Source organism: Carcharhinus amblyrhynchos, chromosome 12, assembly GCF_965287045.1.
Source record: "Carcharhinus amblyrhynchos chromosome 12, sCarAmb.v2.hapA, whole genome shotgun sequence".
NCBI lineage: Eukaryota > Metazoa > Chordata > Chondrichthyes > Carcharhiniformes > Carcharhinidae > Carcharhinus > Carcharhinus amblyrhynchos.
In genome coordinates, this window is record NC_137335.1 from 33,218,404 (window position 1) to 33,240,330 (window position 21,927).

At 43.3% G+C, this 21,927-nt stretch overlaps 1 protein-coding gene across 1 annotated transcript in view; it reads right to left on the reverse strand.

The window, feature by feature from the left end:
* Nucleotides 1–21,927, reverse strand: part of scaf8 (SR-related CTD-associated factor 8) — a 285,263-nt gene that overhangs the window by 2,875 nt on the left and 260,461 nt on the right. The gene's annotated exons all lie outside the window — the stretch shown is intronic.

Below are 21,927 nucleotides of genomic sequence, written 5' to 3' on the forward strand. Positions count from 1 at the left end.
GTCTGCACCAACTCTCCACAAGAGCAACCCACACAAAGCTCCATCCTATCCATGATCAATCCACCGAACCTGCACATCTTTAGACACTAAGGAGCATTTTAGCATGGCCAATCTATCTAAGCTGCACATCTTTGGATTGGTGGACAACACCAGAGCACCTGTAGGTAAAGTATGCTGACACATGGAGAACATGCAAGCTCCACACAGACCAGAATTGAACCCTGATTTCTAACACTGTGAGGCAGCAATGCAAACTAAAGTGACACCAGTCCTGAGGCCTCAACTATTTACAATCTATATCAATGACTTAGATGAAAAGGCAAAGGGTTATGTTTCTAAGTTTACTGATGATATAAATCTAGGTGGAAAGGCAAATTGTGAGGAGAACTCAAAGAGGCTACAAAGAGATAAAGACGGCAGGTAGAGTAAGATGTGGGCAAGTGTGAGGTTATTCATTTTGATCATAAGAATAGAAACACAGAATATTTTTAAAAGGTCTAAAACTTGTAAATGTTCAGAGAGTCTTGGGCATGCTTATAGAAGGAACACAGAAAGCTAGTATGCAAGTACAGAAAGCAATTACGAAAGTAAATATTGGTTTTTACTGCAAGAGGATTGGAGTACAAGAGTAAAGAAATCTTGCTACAATTGCACAGGGCTTTGTTGAGACCACACCTGGAACACCATGTGCAGTTCTGAGCTCCACATTTAAGGAAGGATATATTTAAATTGGAGGCAGTACAGTGAAGGTTCACTAGATTGCTCCCTAGGCTAGGATGGTTCTCTTGTTTGATATGTCGCCGCACTTGCGCAAGGATATTTTGGCCTTGGAGGGAGTGCAGAGGAGGTTCACTAGGCTGATACCGGAATTGAGGGGGTTGAGCTATGAAGAGAGGCTGAATAGACTGGGCTTGTACTCATTAGAGTTTAGAAGGATGGGGGGGATCTTATTGAGACGTATAAGATGATGAAAGGGATGGATAGGGTAGAGGTGGAGAGGTTCTTCCCGCTCAGAAAGGACAGCAGGATTAGAGGGCACAGCCTCAAGATAAGGGGGGGGCAGTTTAGAACAGAGTTGAGGAGGAACTTCTTCACTCAAAGGGTGGTGAATCTCTGGAATTCCCTGCCCGTTGAAGTGGTGAAGGCTACCTCGCTAAATATATTTAAGACGCGGGTAGATAGGTTTTTGGTAGGCAAGGGGATTAAGGGTTATGGGGAGAAAGCGGGAAAGTGGAACTGAGCCACTTCAGATCAGCCATGATCTTATTGAATGGCGGGGCAGGCTCAAAGGGCTAGATGGCCTACTCCTGCTCCTATTTCTTATGTTCTTATGCTGAGTAACATGGGCCTACATACTCTGGAACGTAAAAGAATGAGGAATAATCTCATACAGGATTCTGAATGGGTTGTTCATAGAATTCTACAGTGCAAAAGGAGGCCATTTGGCCCATCAGGTCTGCACCAACCACAATCCCACCCAGGTCCCATCCCCATAACCCAGTGCATTTACCCTAGCTAGTCCCCCTGACACTAAGGGGCAATTTAGCATTGCCAATTCACCTAAGCTGCACATCTTTGGACTGTGGGAAGAAACCGGAGCACCTAGAGGAAACCCATGCAGACACAGGGAGAACATGCAAACACCACACAGACAGTCATCCTGGGCTGGAATTGAACCCAGGTCCTTGGCACTGTGAGGCAGCAGTGCTAAACATTGTGCCACCGTGCTTCCCCAATAGGATAGGCTAGATGCTGAAAGGCTGTTTCTGATAGAATCTGGAACACCTAGGGCACAGACTCAGAATAAGGATTCAAGGGTTTAAGACTGAGATGAAGGGAAATCACTCAAAGGATTGTGTATCTTTGGAGGGTTGTGGATGCTCCATCATTGACTAAATCAGCAAGTTGGTGGAAAGTATTGTGACACTTCAGCAGTAATCTGCTCATGGATATTTAGTTTGGGTCCTGCCAGGACCACTCAGCTCCTGACCTCATTACAGCCTTGGTCCAAACATGGATAACAGAGCTGAACTCAGGAATTGGGGTGAGAGTGACTGTCCTTGATATCAAGGTAACACTTCCGATTGGACATCTTCCAACTGGGCACATTACAGCCTTCCGCACTGAACGTTGAGTTCACCAACTTCAGAGCATGAACTCTCCTCACCACCTTCGTCACATTTCCATTTTATTTCATATCTTCTTTTCATCCCATTTTTACCATCATTCATTCTTGTTTCCATATTTCCACTTTTCCATTCTCAATCTCCATCTTGACCCAATTCCATTCCCCCCCCCACCCCAATCAGGGCAACTGCCACATTCCTCAGGCAGTCCTTTAGGTGTTTGTATCTCTGTTCTACCATTCACACATTCTGATCACTTAATGAATACCTTTAGCACTTTCTCAGCCTTTTTCATTCTCATTTACATTCCTTTTGTCCTATTACACCCTCCCCCTGCCCACATAGTATAAATCTTTTCTGATTTTCCTTTGCTCTTAGCTCTGACGAAGGATTATCCAGACACAAAATGTTGGCTCTATTCTCTCTCCACAGAGGCTGTCAGACCTGCTGAGACTTTCCAGCATTTTCTGTTTTTGTTTCAGATTCCAGAAACTGCAGTATTTTGTGTTTTAGCACTTGGCTGAGTATGGTGTCAAGGAGCCCTATCAAAACTGGAGCTAATGGGAACTAGAGTAAAACATTCCACTGGTTAGAGTTATATCTAGCACAGTTGGAGGCCATTACCTCAATGCAAAAGTTTCTCAGGGTACTGTCCTAGACCCAACTATCTTCAGCTGCTGCATCAACCTTCCCTCCACCATAAGGTCAGAAGTGGGAATATCATAGAACGACAGAATCAGCCTCACAGAATTGTTACAGTGCAGGAGGAGGCCATTTGGCCCATTGTGTCTGTACCAGCTCTCCAAATGAGCATCATGACTTTGTAACATTCCCCTGTCTTTTCCCTATACCTCCTGCACAGTGTTTTTATTCAAGTTATCTAATGTTCTTTTAATTGCCTCAATTCAACCTGCCTCCACCACACTTCTAGGCAGTGCAGTCCAGACCTGAATGACACAGTAGATGGGATTTTCCAGACGCACTTGCCTCAAGACCAGAAAATGCAGTTTGAAGTCAACGGACCTTTGCATGGTCCTGTCCTACCTGCTATGATTCCTCTAGTGGGCAGCACAGGAAAATTCTGCCCAATGCGTGAAGAATTTTTTTCTTGCCTAAGATTTGCTTTTTTTGGATAGCATTTTAAATTTGTACCCTCTAGTTCTTGACACTCTTACAAGTGGGAACAGTTTCTTCTAGCTTGTCTGTCTAGCCTCCACATAATTTTCACTGATGATTGCACAATGTTCAGCACCATTCGCTACTCCTCAGATACTGAAAGAGTTCTTGCCCATGCAACTAGATCAGAACATATTCAGGCTTGTGCTGATATGTTACAAGTAATCTCAGTGCCACACAAGTGCCAGGCAATGATCAACGAGACGACAGAAAATCCATCCATCTTCCCATAACATTCCATGGCATTACCATCACTGAATCCCCTTCCCCTTGGGAGGTACCATCGACCAAAAACTGAACTGGACTAGCCATATAAATACTATGACCTGCTACAAGAGCAGGTCAGAGATTGGGAATTCTGCGACAGTTAACTCATCTCCTGACTCCCCAAAGCCTGTCCAGCATCTACAATGCACAAGTCAGGAATGTGATGGAATACTCTCCACTTGCCTTGATGTATATAGCTCCAGCAACACTCAAGAAGCTCAACACCATCGAGGATAAAGCAGCATGCTTGTTTACACTCAGCCTATCCAAAGCACGCTGAAGCATCTCTGCATCCTCCTCACAGTTCACCCTCTCACTCAACTTTGTATCATCTGCAAATTTGGAGATAATACATTCAGTTCCCTCTTTCAAAATCATTAATATATAATGTGAACAGTTGGGGTCCTAGGACAGATCCCCGTGAAATCCACTAATCACTGACTGCCAATCAGAAAAAGACTCATTTGGCTTGATAGGCTAACTGTAGCATCGTGGAATGTGTGCCTGATATCTTCTCATGAGGTTTTATGCTCTTTCAGGTTGGGCACATGCCTGCTACTACCATCTAAATGAGTCTGGGCCCAGGTAAGTTTGAGTGGTCTCATGGTGGTATGGAGAGGTCAAACCCAAGGATATGGGGAGAAAGGTGTGGCAGTCCTGATGGGAAGGCTGCAGGTTGAACAAAGAACAAAGAACAAAATCAGCCCGGGAAACAGGCCCTTTGGCCCAACGAGCCTGCGCCACCATCTCAACACCACCAGTCCACCTCTCTACCCACGACCCCTGTCTAATGTTTTATGGCCATCCAGATTGAGGGAAACTGATTTAGGGACAATTTATTCCTGCCAATCAGCCTAACAGCACATCTTTGGGGTGTGGGAGGAAACCGGAGCACCCGGAGAAAACCCACGCAAGCACGGGGAGAATGTGCAAACTCCCACAGACACTGGCCCAAATCCATGTGTCTGCACAGCAATCAGCAATAGTCACTGAGCTGTCGTCTTGCCCAGTATCTTGTCCAGTTTAGGCACACACTAACGACATGAAGCACTAGGCCAATCTCGAACAACCAAGAGCAGCCCCAGTACGACCCATCGCGTGTATGCCCCTCATTGGACACGAGGTGGACCGACTTAAAACCTGTGAATGAAAAGAGAAAAAACATTATTATCATACTATACCCATTTACATTACCAGGGACGCCCCAATGCTAATGACCCTTATTTAAAAGGATCTCCTATATCCACCCATCTCCAACTCAGTCATGTGCCTGTCTAAGTTACTCTTAAATGACACTAGCGTGTTTGCCTCCACCACCTTACTTGGCAGAGCATTCCATACCCCCACTACCCTCTGTGTGAAAAACCTCCCTCTAATATCAGTGTTGTACCTCTCCCCCCTCACCTTCAGTCCATGGGTGGGATGAGGGGCAGATCTTGTGGGGAATGCTAGATGTGAAAAGAAGGCCATTGAAGATGGAGTTCCTCCTTTATGTCCAAGACTCATAAGAAAGATTTTGCTGTTTTTTGCCATTGTCTCTAACCTTTTCCTGCCAACCTCAAAATTGAGGCTAGGCTGGAAACAGCCCTTAAGTGGTCATCAATTACCCATTTAAGGGCCTTAATTAGGGCAAGAGTGCATAGGCTGGCTTAGGCCTCACCCATTCCATCATAAATTTGCAGACAGTTGAAAGTGGGCAGGAGGGTGTTGGCATGGCTATTCGCAGAATTTGACGGGATACCCTCCACCACCTGCAACATGGCAGCTGGGGACTGTAAAATTCTGCCCCTGGTTTCCAAAAATAGGGAAATTAATTTTGTGGTCTTTGAAGTATTTGACTGTAAGCTCTGGGGGTGTCAATTTATAACATTTTTATTGTGTATTAGGGTTATTCACAATATTTTGCTGCGGATATTGGCTCCGGTGTGGATGGTGCAGGCTCTGCCTGATTACTCCACATAAACAGAGGGGCTTCTCTTACGTGTAATCAAACTTAATGAAAAATAAGTCCCGATTTCCACCTCCTAAAGAACAGGGCATGATGGTCTAAGAAGAGTGACAGACAAGCTTTCTCCCACCAGAGCCAGTCTGCGCACCTGAGCTGTATCGTTTTACCAGGTGCATCTAGGCTGTTGTGCAAGGCATTCACCCCAGATAGATGAGAGCCTCATTATCTCATTGAGGTTCAAAGGTCAAGGGTGTGCTGACTGTCCTGATCCTAACCATATTCTTGTTAGCAAGAGCAAGGTCAGCTCCTGCTGCCTGCCTCACTGAGAATGTTAGTCTTGAGGATCAGCTGGCTGAGGTTTTGTTGGGAGTTGGAATGCATGTCTAGGCCCCATAATAAATCCTTGGGCTTTCTCTGGCACTGAACTACCTCAGCCCCACCATTAATCTTGATGATGACTGTTCCAGGGGATCTCCTGTGCGGCTTCCTCCTGACTCCTGCTGGGAGTCAGGTCTGGTATGCTTGTGAGGCACAAGAGTTAAAATTGATTTGGCTTCTTTTTGGGTAATCTTTAAATTCAAAATCTGTGTTTATGTTGAGTAGATGATTAATTGTTTTTAGTGATTTGAATACTGATTTGAATACTGAGGTGGCCTTTTTATGTGTTTGCAAACATCGGTCTTTGATTCTGAGGGTGTGAGCCAACTTATTTCTATAACTTTGTCAAAGGTGTTGTATAATCAGGTGGGAAAAGCCAATGGTTAACCTATCTTATTGCCTTCCCAACTTTAAAAACACACTGCTAGTGGAGGGTGTGATAGCAACTTTCTTATCTAGTTAATAAATTAATGAGAAACCTTGTTTCTCTCTCATCACTTTGCTGATAAATACTTTTGTATTGGACATGACTGTATGGGTGTAGCTCAACCTTTAGCTGCTTAAATCATTGCTTTTGATTCTATACAGAGGCTGTGGGAAATGGACAGCTGAGTAAGTAGCAGTTTAATGTGTTGGCTTTATTGCAGGATAAGAAGTGCCCTTCTTTGGAATTCTGTCTGTTCACTCTGGTGTTGATAATATGATTTGTAATGATTCACATGTTTTATTCAATGATATTTATTGGAAATGAAAAAAATTCTATTTACCCATCAAAATAAATATACATCATTAGCAGGCTGCCTTGGGTCCTCCACTAATTTAGAAGTATAAAACGTTTCTATTAGTTAACAAGGTTAACATTTTATTTCTTTATGAGTTAATGTGTATTGCAGAGGATTTGATTTAACCAAACATACTAGGGAAAAATTCTATGACCCATTCTGCATGTACCAGGAATAGGGCTGATTTGAGAATTGTAAATTCATCCATATAAATGCTGTGGCTACAACAGCAGGTCAGAGACTGAGAATTCTGAGATAACACCCATCACCATTTGCAAGGCACAAGTGTGATGAAAAACTTTCCATTTGCCTCTGGGTACAGTTCCAACAACACTTCAGAACCTGGACACTGTCCAGGACAAAGCAGCTCACCTGACTGGCATCCCTTCCACCAATTTAAGCATTGACTCCCTCCACCACCAACACACATAGGTGGCAGTGAATACCATTTACAAGACTAACTGCAGCAACTCACTAAGTCTTTATCAACAGCACCTTCCAACCTCGTGACTTCTATCAGGTAGAAGGAAAATGGTATGCAGCAAATGTATGGTAACACCACCACCCACAAGTTATCATTCTGACTTGGAACTGATTCACCATTCCTTCATTGTCACTGGATCGAATTCCCTTCCTAACTGGGTGTACCAGATGGACTGCAGCGGTTCAAGAAGACAGATCACCACAATCTTTTCAAGGACATTAAGGGATGAGCAAAAAATGCTGGTCTTGCCAGCGATGCCCACACCCCATGAAATAATTTATAAAAGTTGCCTTCATTTGTATGTTCAGAAAATGAAAACCTCTATGGGATCAACTGTTGATGTCCAGTTGTTTTTTTTAATCATCCTAGCTGATTACAAGAGACTTCAGAGTGTAGTGATACAACATTTTGGACATAAAAATTTCTTGGGACCTCACACATTTTAGAAAGTGTCTTGAATGCAATATGTTTCTGTCTGATTTGAGTACCAAAGGATTGACTGTGACAGATAGAAGTACACTGGCTCAATGCACTGTAGCTGAACAATGGGATTGTTTTACCAGTGAGTAACTTCAGATCTTGAGACAAAATAGCCCCAAGGACATGTAAACATTGAATAAGAGGAAGCTCTTATGATAATATGAAAGTTTGAACGAAAGACCTAATGGGTAAGTTTTTTCATAAATCTTGATACCAGGGGAAGCTTTAAAGTCAATTTGCTAAATACAATGCAGGATAAATGAGTACAGGTGAGTTTCAATGTGTGGGTTTGATTTCATAGACCGCAATTAGCTACAGTATTGTTGGAGTATCATAATTCATCACTTGTTGTAAGAGTATTTTCTACGTGCTGAAGTAACTGCTGCAATGGGTAAAAAAGCTTCAAATAAGCTTCCCGAAGCACAAATTTTCTTATACATTCTCAGACTACAAAGAACACAGCTATTGAGGAAGAACCAGCAATGAATTAAAATGGAGTTGCAATTTCAATATTTCACCATTTGATTTAATATTCCACTTCCTGTTAGATGATTCTTAATGATATAAAGAACAAGAATAATCAGGAGCTGCAGTATTATCCACTTGTTGGTCAATGCAGGACTGTCAAGAGTTCTAACATCACATATTCTCCAACAAATTTGGCAACAGCAAAGAGGATTTATGCAGTTAGCGGGTCTTGGTCTGAAAGACTTGGATCTATATGCCCCAGTGAAGAAGATACCATGAGCAGAGTGAAAGACAGTGAAAGACTGTGCGAATTTAGCCTTGTAGGATCTATTTCCTTTGATTGAATGCAATGCTTAGAGACAGGGAAGAGTATATGAGAAAATGTAATAGTGGTGAGGTGATGTTGAAAGATACTGGAAAATGAATAAACCATTCAACTCCCGAGCTTTTTTCACCATTTGATTGAATCATAGCTGCTCTGCATCTCAACTCCAATTGACTGAATCCTGGAATCCACATCCCTTAGTATGCTTAACCAACAAAAAGCAATCAATTTCAGCCTTGAATTTCGATTACCCTGACTTAACAGTTTGTTTTTAATGAAGAGAGTTCCATATTTTCACTATTCTGTCTGATAAAGCGTTTCTTGACAGCTTCTCTGAATGACCTAACTTTAAGGTTAGGCTCTCTTGTTCTGGACTCTCCGACAGGAGAAAATAATTCTTTTCTGCTTTGTCAAAACTTTTCATCACCTCAAAGATTCAGTTCTTCTATACCCAAGGGAATGCAAGTCTAGTTTATGTAACCTGTCTTTATAACTTACGTCTTTCAGCCCCCGTATCATTCAGGTGAATCTCCTCTTGAAGACAATGACTGAGATACTCCCAAAAAAATTCTAAGTCCCCAACGTGTGGGAAAGGAGAGCAAATTCCACTTTTTTTTAGCATGATTTCTAGAATGAATCTCCAACACTGCATCACAGCGTGCCTCAGCGTGATTCACTCTGAAATTCAGGGGTGGGGCCTACTCCCACCTAAGAGAACAGCAGCATAGCATTGAATGGGCCACTGTCAGAACAAAGAATGGCACATGTGCAGTGGTCTCCCATTGCCAGCTCTCAGATCACTGGCCAGCCTGATTACTGGCCAACTTTGCAAATCTCCATTGCTGCCTGCCGACCCACTGATCGCTGGCCTTCCAGACCACCCTGGGCCAGCCCCTTTGTCCTCTTCTCCCCACCCCTGTGACCGGTCTGGATCTCTCATCCTGTCCCCCCACTGACAGTCCCAACCCCCCTCCCCAATCTTGATGATCAGCCTTGATGTTCCCCTCCAACAGTGCCAAGCCCGCCCCAACTCCTGATGACCATCCTTGACCCCGCACCAGTCAAACCCTCCCACCCACCTGGACCCCAATCCCAATTGCCCTCACTCCTTCCCTTCCCCACTGATCTCGACTGCAGAGTGGCAGAGGATGCCTCCCCCACCGATTGCTCCATCCCTCACCAATTGCTCACTATTACACGGGTTGATAGGTTTTTGATAGGCAAGGGGATTAAGGGTTATGGGGAGAGGGCGGGAAGGTGGAACTGAGACACGACAGATCAGCCATGATCTTATTGAATGGCGGGGCAGGCTCAAGGGGCTAGATGGCCTACTCCTGCTCCTATTTCTTATGTTCTTAATAGGCCTTGCCCCATAGGCCTCTCCCCTTGGCATTGCCCAGTGCCTAATGGGCAGTATTAAGGTGCCATCACCAGTATACATGCTGATACTATTGCATGGTGAATAATCATTCCTGAATCAGTGTATGTGGAGTTGAGTTGTATTTAACTCCCTTCTTGAAGTCCACGTAAATAATATTCATAGATATTATTATAATTCAAGGAAGTTGGTGATGGGAGGCCAATCATCTCTGCATCAGGACATTACTGCAGGACTGTTGATGATAGTTCATATCATCAACAGCCTCACCATCATAGATCAGAAATAGGAATGTTTGCGGACCATACTATAGTGTTCAGTTCCATTCCCAATCCTCAGATAATCAGTCTCTGTCCAGCACAGCTAACTCTGGGCAACAGTTGGTTGGGGTCGAGATGTGCCACACAGGTACGAAACAATGATCATCTCCAACAAGAGAGAACCTAATCATATTCCTTTGACACTCAACAGCATTACTGTCACTGAATTCCCCACCATCAACATCCTGAATGTCACCACTGACCAGAACTTTTAACTTGTTCAGCCACACAAATAATTTGTTTCCAAGAGCAGGTCAGAGGCTGGGAATCCTGGGGCAAGTAAATTATCTCATGAATCCCCAAAATCTTCCCAACATTTACCAGGAGTGTGTTGAAACACCCTCACTTGGCTGGGTGACTGCACCTCCAACAACACACAAAAAAACTTAAACCATCCAGGACAAAGCGGTCTGCTTGATTAGCACCCTATCCACCACGTTAGTTACTGTGTCTGCAGCTGGGGTACAGTGGCAGCAATATGTATCATCTACAAGATCCACTGCAACATCTCATTAAGGCTTCTTTGATAGCATCTTTCAAACATGTGTAAATTGCGGATCCCTAGCAGAGATATTTGAATCATTGATAGCCACAGGTGAGGTGCCTGAAGATTGGGGGGTGGCAAATGTTATGCCTTTATTTAAAAAGGGCTGCAGGTAAAAACCTGGGAACTACATGCCAGTGAACCTCACATCTGTAGTGAATAAGTTATTAGAAAGTATTCTAAAGGACAGGATCTACAGGCATTTAGAACATAGAACATAGAACATTACAGCGCAGTACAGGCCCTTCGGCCCTCGATGTTGCACCGACCAGTGGAACCAATCTAATGACCCTCTAACCTAAACTATTCCAATGTTATCCACATGCCTATCCACTGACCATTTGAATGCCCTTAAAGTTGGCGAGTCCACAACTGCTGCAGGCAGGGTATTCCACGCCCTTACTATCCTCTGAATAAAGAACCTCCCTCTGACATCCATCCTATATTTATCACCCCTCAATTTAAAGCTATGTCCCCTCGTGTTAGCCATCATCATCCGAGGAAAAAGGCTCTCACTGTCCACACTATCTAATCCTCTGATCATCTTGTATGCCTCAATCAGGTCACCTCTTAACCTTCTTCTCTCTAACGAAAACAACTTCAAGTCCCTCAGCCTTTCCTCATAAGACCTTCCCACCATACCAGGCAACATCCTGGTAAACCTCCTCTGCACCCTTTCTAACACTTGCACATCTTTCTTATAATGCGGCGACCAGAACTGTACGCAATACCACACCAGAGTTTTGTACAGTTGCAACATGATCTCACAGCTCCAAAATTCAATCCCTCTACCAATAAAAGCTAACACACTGTACGTCTTCTTAACAACCTTATAGACCTGGGTGCCAACTTTCAGGGATCTATGCACATGTACAGTGAGATCTCTCTGCTCATCGACACTACCAAGAGTCCTTCCATTAGCCCTATATTCTGTAATCCTGTTACTCTTTCCAAAGTGAATCACCTCACACTTTTCTGCATTAAACTCCATTTGCCACCTCTCAGCCCAGCTCTGCAGCTTATCTATGTCCCTCTGCAAACTGTAACATCCATCCTCACCGTCTGCAACTCCTCCAACTTTAGTGTCGTCCGCAAATTTACTAACCCATCCTACACCCTCATCTAGGTCATTTATTAAAATGTCAAACAGCAGTGGCCCCAAAACAGATCCCTGCAGTACACCACTAGTAACTGAACTTCAGGTTGAATATTTCCCATCAACCCTCTGTCTTCTATCAGCTAGCCAATTCCTGATCCAAACTGCTAAATCACCCTCAATCCCATGCATTTAGAGAGGCAAGGACTGATTAGGGACAGTCAGCATGGCTTTGTGAGTGGAAAATCATGTCTCATAAACTTGATTTGAGTTTTTCGAAGGGGTAAACAAGAAGGTAGATGAGGGCAGTGCAGTTGATGTTGTCTACATGGACTTTAGGAAGGCATTTGAGAAGGTACTGCATGGTATCCAGAGTGAGGTAGCCAAATGATATAAAATTGACTTGATGACAGAAGACAAAGGGTGGTTGTAGAAGGCTGTTTTTCAAACTGGAGGCCTGTAACTAGTGGTGTGCCTCAGGGATCGGTTCTGGGTCCACTGTTATTCGTCATTTATATCAATGATTTGGATGAGAATTTAGGAGGCATGGTTAGTAAGATTGAAGATCACAATAGGATTGGTGGCGTAGTGGACAGTGAAGAAGATTATCTAAGATTGCAATGGGATCTTGATCAATTGGGCCGGTGGGTTTATGAATGGCAGATGGAGTTTAATTTAAGTAAGTGCGAGGTGATGTATTTTGGTAGATCGAACCAGTGTAGGACTTATTCAGTTAATGGTAGGGCGTTGGGAAGAGTTACAGAACGAAGAGTTCTCAGGGTACAGATTCATAGCTGCTTGAAAGTGGAGTCACAGGTGGACAGAGTGGTAAAGAAGGCATTCAGCGTGGTTGGTTTCATTGGTCAGAATATTGAATACAGCAGTTGGACATCTTATTGAAGTTGTACAAGACATTGGTAAGGCCATACTTGGAATGCTGTGCACAGTTCTGGTCACCCTATTATTGAAAGGATATTATTAAACTAGAAAGAGTGCCGAAAAGATTTACTAGGATGCTAACGGGATTTGATGATTTGAGTGATAAAGAAAGACTGGATAGACTGGGACTTTTTTCTCTGGAGCATGGGAGGCTTAGGAGTGATCTTATAAAGGTCTATAAAATAATGGGGGGCATAGATTAGGTGGATAGATCAGATTAGGTGGACTGGCCATGAAATATTCTTCCTCAACATACCCAAACAGGCATTGGAGTGTGGTGACTTGGGGATTTTCATGGAAACTTCATTGCAGTGTTGATGTAAGCTTACCTGTGACAACAATAAATAATAAATAAACTCAAACTTTAAAAAAACTTTAAACTTTAAGCTAGATAGTCAATATCTTTTCCCAAAAGTAGGGGATTCTAAAACTAGAGGGCATAGGTTTAAGGTGAGAAGGGAGAAATACAAAAGGGTCCAGAGGGGCAATTTTTTTTACATAGAGAGTAAAAAGTGTTTGGAACAAGCTGCCAGAAGTAGTAATAGAGGCAGGTACAATTTTGTCTTTTAAAAAGCATGTAGACAGTTACAAGGGTAAGGTGGCTATAAAGAGATATGGGCCAAACACGGGAAATTGGGACTAACTTTGTGACTAAAAAAAGGGGTGTATGGACAAGTTGGGCCATACTGTAAAGAAGAAAAAAGAAAAAAAAGAAAAGATAAGAAAGAAAGTAAAGCATCTTTCAAACCTGTGACCACCACTACCTATAGGAAAAAGGAGAGTGGAGGCTTGTGAACACCACTACTTCTATGTTCCTCTGCAAGTCACATAGCATCCTGACTTGAAACTATATTGCCATTCCCTCATCATTGCTGAGTCAAAATTCTGGAACTCCCTCCCTAAAAGCATTGTGGTTTGGGGGTACCTACATCACACAGACTGCAGCGGTTCAACAGCTTGGTTAATTAGGGATGGGCTGTGAACTCTGGTCTTTCCAGCAACACTTGCGTCATTTAAAAAAAAATGAACTTTATATACTAGTTTAGTAATCTCCTCAAAAAATTCAATCAGGTTCATGAGATTAACTTGTCCTTTACAAATCCATGTTGTCGCTCAGTTCACATTTATCCAAGTGCTCAGTCATTCAGTTCCTAATAACACATTCTAGTAACTTCCTCATATTGAACATTAGACTAGTGCTCTATAATTTTCTCATTTATCTCTCCCATCCATAGGATCATAAAAAAGTTACAGCACAAGAAAAGACCCTTCAGCCCATTGTGTCTGCACCAGGTGAAAAACTAAAATAGAAACATCAGCAATTTTCTGATCCAAGAGGACATCTCCTGAATTGAGAACGTTTTCGAAGATCATGACTCTAGCATCTACAATTTCCTCGGCTACTTCTTTTAATAACCTGGGGTGGAAATCATCAGGTCCTCACTCTTTGTATTTCCAGTTTTTAAACTTATCATACAATCATAGTATCACTACAGTGCAGAAGGAGGCCATTCAGCCCATTGAGCTGCTCCGACAACAAGCCCACCCAGGCCCTATCTCCATAACCCCATGTATTTACCCCACTAATCTCCCCAACACTAAGGGGCAATTTAACAAGGCCAATCAATTTAACTTGAATATCTTCGGACTGTGGGAGGAAACCCACGCAGACATGGGGAGGATATACAAACTCTACACATACAGTGAGCCAAGGCTGGAATTGAACCCGGGTCCCTGGAGCTGGGAAGCAACAGTGCTAATCACTGTGCCATTAATTATATTGGATTGTCACTGCGCTTGTTAATTCTCCCACTCAATGCTGCTGTGTTAGAGGAATTTCACAGTAACTTTATTGCAGTGTTAATGTAAGCCTTACTTATGACTAATTAATAAACTTTTTACTTCAGTTTGTTATCGGACTTGTCTGTGCCCAACTTTAGCAAAAAAGCACGGCATACTGTTCCCCAGGGAGCTCGGTAGAAGTGGAGAAATGCTGGGGAGCGACAGGACTCTCCTCCTTTTAAAGGCACTAGTCGTAAGGTTAAATGATAAGATTAAATGTCCAGTTCAAACATCAGTGAATGGGCAAGTGAATGAATAGGTGAATGGGTGGGTGGGTAAGTGGATGAGGTGGTAAGTATGTGATGGGAGTAGATGGGTGAATGAGTAGATGTCCACGTGGGTAGAGGAAGTTCAGTAAATGGGTAGAGGATACATGGGTAAATGGATGGGGTGGTTGGTGTGTCAGGAGGGTTGGTGGGTAAATGGTTGAGGAGGATAAGTGGTTAAATGTGTAGGGTGTTAGTAGGTTAAGTAGGTAGGTGGCTTGGCAGGTAATGTGGATAGGTGGGTCATCAGATCAGGGGTAGCTGGACTAGGTCGGGAAGGTAGTCATGTCAGTAATTGGGTCAACTTGAAACCGTGGTCACTTGGTTCAGAATGTAGTTATGTCAGGTCAATAGTGGTAGCCAGGGTATTCGGCTGGTCGGGAAGGTAATGGTCAGGTCAAATGGATAGATGAGTGTAGTCAGATGGTCAGGAGAGTAGTTGGATTGGGTTGGAATTGAAGAACAATCAGGGATTGAGAGGGTTGTCAAGTCAGGTCTGAAGTGGCACCGTGGCACTGTGGTTAGCACTGCTGCCTGACAGCTTCAGGGACCCAGGTTCAATTCCGGCCTTAGGTGACTGTCTGTGTGGGGTTTGCACATTCTTCCTGTGTCTGCGTGGGTTTCCTTTAGGTGCTCCAGTTTCCTCCCACATGCCAAAGATGTGCAGGTTAGATGGATTGGCCAGGCTATGTTGTCCCTTAGTATTCAAAGATGTGTAGGTCGGGGGATTAGGGGGGTAAATACGTGGGATTACAGGGATAGGGCCAGGGTGGGATTGTTGTCAACGCAAGCTCCATGGGACAAAGGTTCCTCTTGCACTGTAGAGATTCTATGAAGGATAGTTGGATGGTCAGGAGGGTATTTGGGTCAGGCAGTAGTCAGGTGTTTGGGTCAGGTCAGGTGGGTATTTGGGGGACAGTTTGATGATATGTGATTTGGGCAGTGGTCAGGAGGATAGTTGGGCTGAAGATCATGACCTCAGACTTTTGTATTGGGAAAAAGATACAAAAGCCTGAGGTCAGATGCCAACCGACTCAAGAACAGTTTCTTCCCTGCTGCCATCAGACTTTTAAATGGACCTGCCTTGCACTAAATTGATCTTTCTTGACACCTTAGCTATGACTGTGACACTACATTCTGCACTTTTTCATTGCCTTCTCTATGAATGATATGCTTTCTATAGCGCATTAGTGAATGCTTCTCACTAATGCTAATACATGTGACAATAATAAATCAAATTAAATGTGGGTGGGGGGTGGTCAGGATGGTAGACAGGTCAGGTCATGAGGTAGTCTGGTTGGGGAGTGTTGGGATGTTGGGGCTAGTTGGGTGGTTGTGGGAGTTAAATTGTGTAGTTGCTCAGGTGTCATTCAAGGTTTGAATCTGTCGAATATTTCCTGGGTTACTATTGACGTAAGTATCACATAACCATAAGATATCAGAAAAAGGCGCAGAATTAGCCACTTCTCCCATCAAGTATGCTCCGCCATTCAACCATAGCTGATATTTTCCCCATCCCAATTCTTCTGCCTTCTCCCCATAACCCCTGATCCCCTTATTAATCAAGAACCTATCTCTGTCTTAAAGACACTTAGTGACCTGGTCTCTACAGCCTTCTGTGGCAAAGAGTTCCACATATTCACCATACTCTGGCTGAAGAAATTTCTCCTTATTGCTGTTTTAAAGGATCATTTTTTCAGCCTGATGTTGTGCCCTAGTTTTTCTTACTAGTGGAAACATCCTCTCCATGTCCACTCTATCCAGGCCTCACAGTATCCTGTAAGTTTCAATAAGATCCCCCCTCATCCTTCTAAACTCCAAAGAGTACAGATCCAGAATCTTCAACCATTCCTCATATGACAAGCTCTTCATTCCAGGAATCATTCTCATGAATCTTCTCTGAACCCTTTCTAAGGCCAGCACATCCTTCCTTAGATATGGGGCCCAAAACTATGCCAAATGGCTCTGACTGGAGCCATATACAGCCTCAGAAGTACATCCCTGCTCCTGTATTCTAACCCTCTTGACATGAATGCTAACATTGCATTTGCCTTCCTAACTGCGGACTGAACCTTAAGAGAATCTTGAAAATGACTCCCAAGTCCCTTCGTCTTTCTGATTTCAGCATTGTAGGCTGCAGAGAGACATTGATAGGATGCAGAGCTTGACAGAAAAGTGGCAGATGGAGTTCAACCCTGATAAGTGCGAGGTGATTCATTTTGGTAGAACAAACTTGAATGCGGATTACAGGATCAACGGCAGGGTTCTGAGGAACGTGGAGGAACAGAGAGATCTTGGGGTTCATTTCCACAGATCTCTGAAGGTTACCACTCAAGTGGATAGAGCCGTGAAGAAGGCTTATGGTGTGTTAGTGTTTACTAACAGGGGGTTTGAGTTTAAGAGTTGTGGGGTTATGCTGCAACTATACAGGAACTTAGTAAGACCACATTTGGAATATTGTGTGCAGTTCTGGTCACCTCACTATAAGAAGGACATGGAAGCATTGGAGATAGTGCAGAGGAGATTTACCAGGATGCTGCCTGATTTGGAGGGTGGGTCTTATGAGGAAAGGTTGAGGGAGCTGGGACTTTTCTCTTTAGAGTGGAAGAGGATGAGAGGCGACTTAATAGAGGTTTATAAGATGATGAGGGGGATAGATAGAGTGGATGTGCAGAGACTATTTCCTCGGGTGGATGTAGCTGTTACTAGTGGGCATAACTATAAGGTTCATGGTGGGAGATATAGGAGGGATGTCCGAGGTAGATTCTTTACTCAGAGAGTGGTTGGGGTTGGAACACATTACCTGATGTGATAGTGGAATCGGACACCTTAGGAACTTTCAAGCGGTTATTGGATAGGCACATGGAGCACACCAGAATGATAGGGAGTGGGATGGCTTGATCTTGGGTTTGGACATACCTCAGCACAACATCGAAGGCCAAAGGGCCTGTACTGTGCTGTATTGTTCTATGTTCTATCATTTTCCCATTTAGAAAATAATCTGTGCCTCCTTCCAAAGTGCATAACCTCACACTTTTTCACATTGTATTCCATCTGCCACTTTTTTTGCCCACTGATCTGTCCAAGTCCTTCTGCAGCCCCCCTGCTTCCTCAATATTACCTGTCCCTCTACATATCTTTGTATCATCTGCAAACTTAGCAACGGTGCCTTCAGTTCCTTCCTCCAAATCGTTAATGTATATTATGAAAAGTTGTGGTCCCAGCACTGACCCCTGAGGCACACCACTAGTCACCAGCTGCCATACTGAAAAAGACCCCTTTATTTCCCATTCTCTGCCTTCAGCCAGTCAGCCAATCCTCTCTCCATGCCAGGATCTTACCCTTAACACCACGGGCACTTAACTTATTTAATAGTCTCCTATGCAGCACCTTGTCAAAGGCCTTCTGGAAATTTAAATAAATCACATCCACTGGTTCTCCTTTATCTAACTTTCTTGTTACCACCTTAAAGAACTCTAATATATTGGTCAGACATGACCTTCCCTTGACAAAGTTGTGCTGACTCAGTCCTACTTTATCATGCACTTCCAAGTACACTGCGATCTCATCTTTAATAATGGACTCTAAAATCTTGTCAATGAGCGAAATCAGGCTAAGTGACCTATAAATTTCCTATCTGCTGCCTCCCTCCCTTCTTAAACAGAGGTGTTACATTAGCTACTTTCCAGTCCTCTGGGACCCTCCCTGCCTCCAGTGATTCCTGAAAGATCACCACCAATGCCTCCACAATTTCCTCAGCTATCTCTTTTGGAACCCTGGTGTATAGTCCACCCAGTCCAGGTGATTTATCCACTTTCAGATCTTTCAGTTTCCCCGGAACCTTCTTAGTAATGGCCGCTACACTTACTTGTGTCCCCTGACTCTCCTGGAGCTCTGGCACCCCACTGGTGTCTTCCACGTGAAGACTGATGTAATGTAACTATTCAGTTCCTCTGCCATTACATTGTTTCCTATTATTACTTCTCCAGCCTCATTTTCCAGTGGTCCAATGGCTATTTTTGCCTCTCTCTTATCTTTTATATATTGAAAAAACTCATCTTCTTTTATATTACTAGCTCGCTTACACTCATATTCCATCTTCTCCCCCCTTATTGCTTTTTTAATTGTCCTCTGCTCATTTTTAAATTCTTCCCAATCCTCTGGCTTCCCACTATTCCTTGCCACTTTGAATGCTTTTTCTTTTATGCTTTCCTTGACTTCCCTTGTTAGCCATGGATGTCTCATCCTCCCCTAACCCAAAGTCTATGACTCTAACATAGAGTCAGAGATATTTGTGGAGGGTCCCAGGGAGCAAGCAAATTTCACACACAAGTTGGAACTTCCCAGGCAATTTCTACATAGGTCCACATGTCAGGACAACTGCATGGTTCTGTCACACATCTTCGTTATATGTCTGGTTGCCGATGATCTGGAGACTGGAAGAATTGTCCCATTATCTCTGATATCTACATTACTTTTAGCTGCTGTGCTTCTCTTAATCAACCTGAAAAAATCTGCACATTTGCCTTTGATATCCCTCAAGAGATTTTCCTCTCTTTTTTGCCATTCTTACTACATTTGTTTGTATCCACTGTCATTGTACTTTATATCTCTTGTAGTCTGCAGGATCAGTTACTATTCCTTGCTTTTACATCACCCCTTTCTTTAGTCTTATGCTATTGTTTGTTGACCAAGGTTGTAGAATTATATATATGTTTATACACATTTTTTGTCCTGCAATATAGATCTTATATTGTGCCAAATTCTCCTTTGAATTTTAAAACATTTTTATTCCTTTCTCAGAGTTGCAAAGCCAAAGTGCAGAATGGATGGGGCAAGTCCTTAATCCATCTCCTTGTTTGCTCCAAAACCCAATTCAAATTGAATCCAATTCATGGTCCCCATAAAACAGGCACGATGGAGTGATTTTAAGCCTGAGCTCACTGTGCATGGGAATGGCGGCAGGGGCTCAAGATCCGGGGAAACCTGGAAGTTGCGAATCTCACCGTGAGATTGTGATTTCTGATTTTCACTGCCCCTCGCCAATGATGTAACCAGGTTCACAGATTTTAATACATTTAAATGCATTAACATATTATTAACCACTCCGCTTGCCATCTATTGAACCCGAGGCATATTTTCAAACCTCGCCGACATGTTCACCACAGGTTCACCCAGATATGAGCCTGTCATGGGATCCACTTGGGAGCGTAAAGGTGATTATAGCCCCCAAGGGAGAGGGATGTGGCCATTCAGTGCTCCAACAATGTCCCCAGCACAGGATGCACTGCCAAGTTGGCACCATGTCACCTGGTAGTGCGAACTTGGCAGTCCCAACCTGTTCTGGGGGTAGTGGCAGGGGTGGGAGCTTCATGGGAGAAGGGGAACATGCTTGTGTAGTGGTGAAGAAGATGGGGGGGGGGAGGGAGGGGGGGTGAGATGGTGACAATGACAGTTAGTGGGGAGGATGCTGGCATTGATCGTGGGGAAGGGTGATGCTGGCATTGATCGGGTGGGGAGGGGGGATGCTGAATGTGAGAAGGGAGGAGGGATACCAGTATTAATCGTGGGGGGGGGGGGGGGGGGTGAAATTGAGGAACGCCAGCATGGATTGTGAGGAGGAGGGAGCTCATGAAATCTCCTTGGTGGGGTGGGGGAGAGGTTATTTCTTAGTCTGATCATTGCGGCCGAGATTTGCTGGCTTGTTTAGGCCTTACCCTGGCATGAAACCACTTTTTTTTTGATAGACTGTCATGGGATCTGGAAAGGGACACACTGTTTTTCTCACTGGAACCAACACTGCCATTTTCTGGTAAGGTTTTGCCCACTAAATCCAAGCAGAGAAGAATAGGCTTTACGCCTGATCTCCTGTTTGCTCCTATGCTTGTTAAATTCTCCATTGAATATCTCTCCCATCATTCAGCAGTTTTACTTGTTAATAGTCCTTTTCAATTTGTTGTGGTCAATTTCTACCTCATTCTTTCAAAATCTGCCTTCCTAAAATTTTAAATCTTGTTTTGTAACTCATTCTTCTATACCATCAACATATCTTGCTCTGAGGCATGTTAGCTCAGTGTTCCCTTCCCATTAGATTACTGGCTAATTCTGGTTCATTATAAACACTAACTCTAGCATGGCATGTCCTCTAGATTCAGGAATATTTTGTTGCAGTAAATTGTCCTGAATACACTCATGGGAGGAGGGGATTTTAATAATAAATGTGATGTGCAGGATAACTGAACTAAGCTGGATTTTCCAATGGCAGGTTGAGATGCAGAGATTAAGTCAGCAGCATGTTGGATCTAATGTCTGTCAGGGTTTGTACTTGTAATATATTTGCATGCTGTATATACTCATTAGCATAAGACATTCTAAAAATAATGCCTTACCTTCAAAAAACTCAGACATTTGGACCCGAATTGAACTTAATCACAACACATTCACTTAGATTCAAAATTAGGTGCATTTGTTTACTTCATGCACAATTCGAGTACTTCTGGATGAAGATCTTACAATGAAAATTCTTGGATATTCTGCCTGACAATGCAAAGAATTCTCCTTTTAATTAATGCCAGAAATGTTCGCACCTCATTTGAGCAACAGTAAAAATGTCACAATTAGCCTCTCTTGGCTCCATATGGTTTCAATGAATTTTACAGGAAGGAGTCACCTAATTAGTAAGGTCCTTGTGTTTAACCCAAAAGGGGATGTCAAGGTATTTAGCAGGGTAAGTAAGTGGGGTTATAGAAAAAGGGCATGGGTAGGATCGTGGTCGGTGCAGACACACTGGACCAAATGGCCCCCTTCTGCACTGTAGGGATTCTACGATTCTAAAAGATTACCTCCAATGAACTTGGGATCCAGTGCCTAACAGTATGAAGTTTAATGTCTTATTGCAATGTTGCTTACCTCCATTACTATAGCAGATCAGAAACAGGCAAGGAATTAAGTGATAGTTATTGCTGAGGTATCACCGCTGGAATGTGTATAAAAGGTTTCTTTTTTTTTTCTGGTCCTGAATCACTGTCACCAGTGAGGCAAAAATTAGAAAATAGGCCCTGCCAATAAAATCTCTGTGTTTTTATAAGAACATAAGAAATAGGAGCAG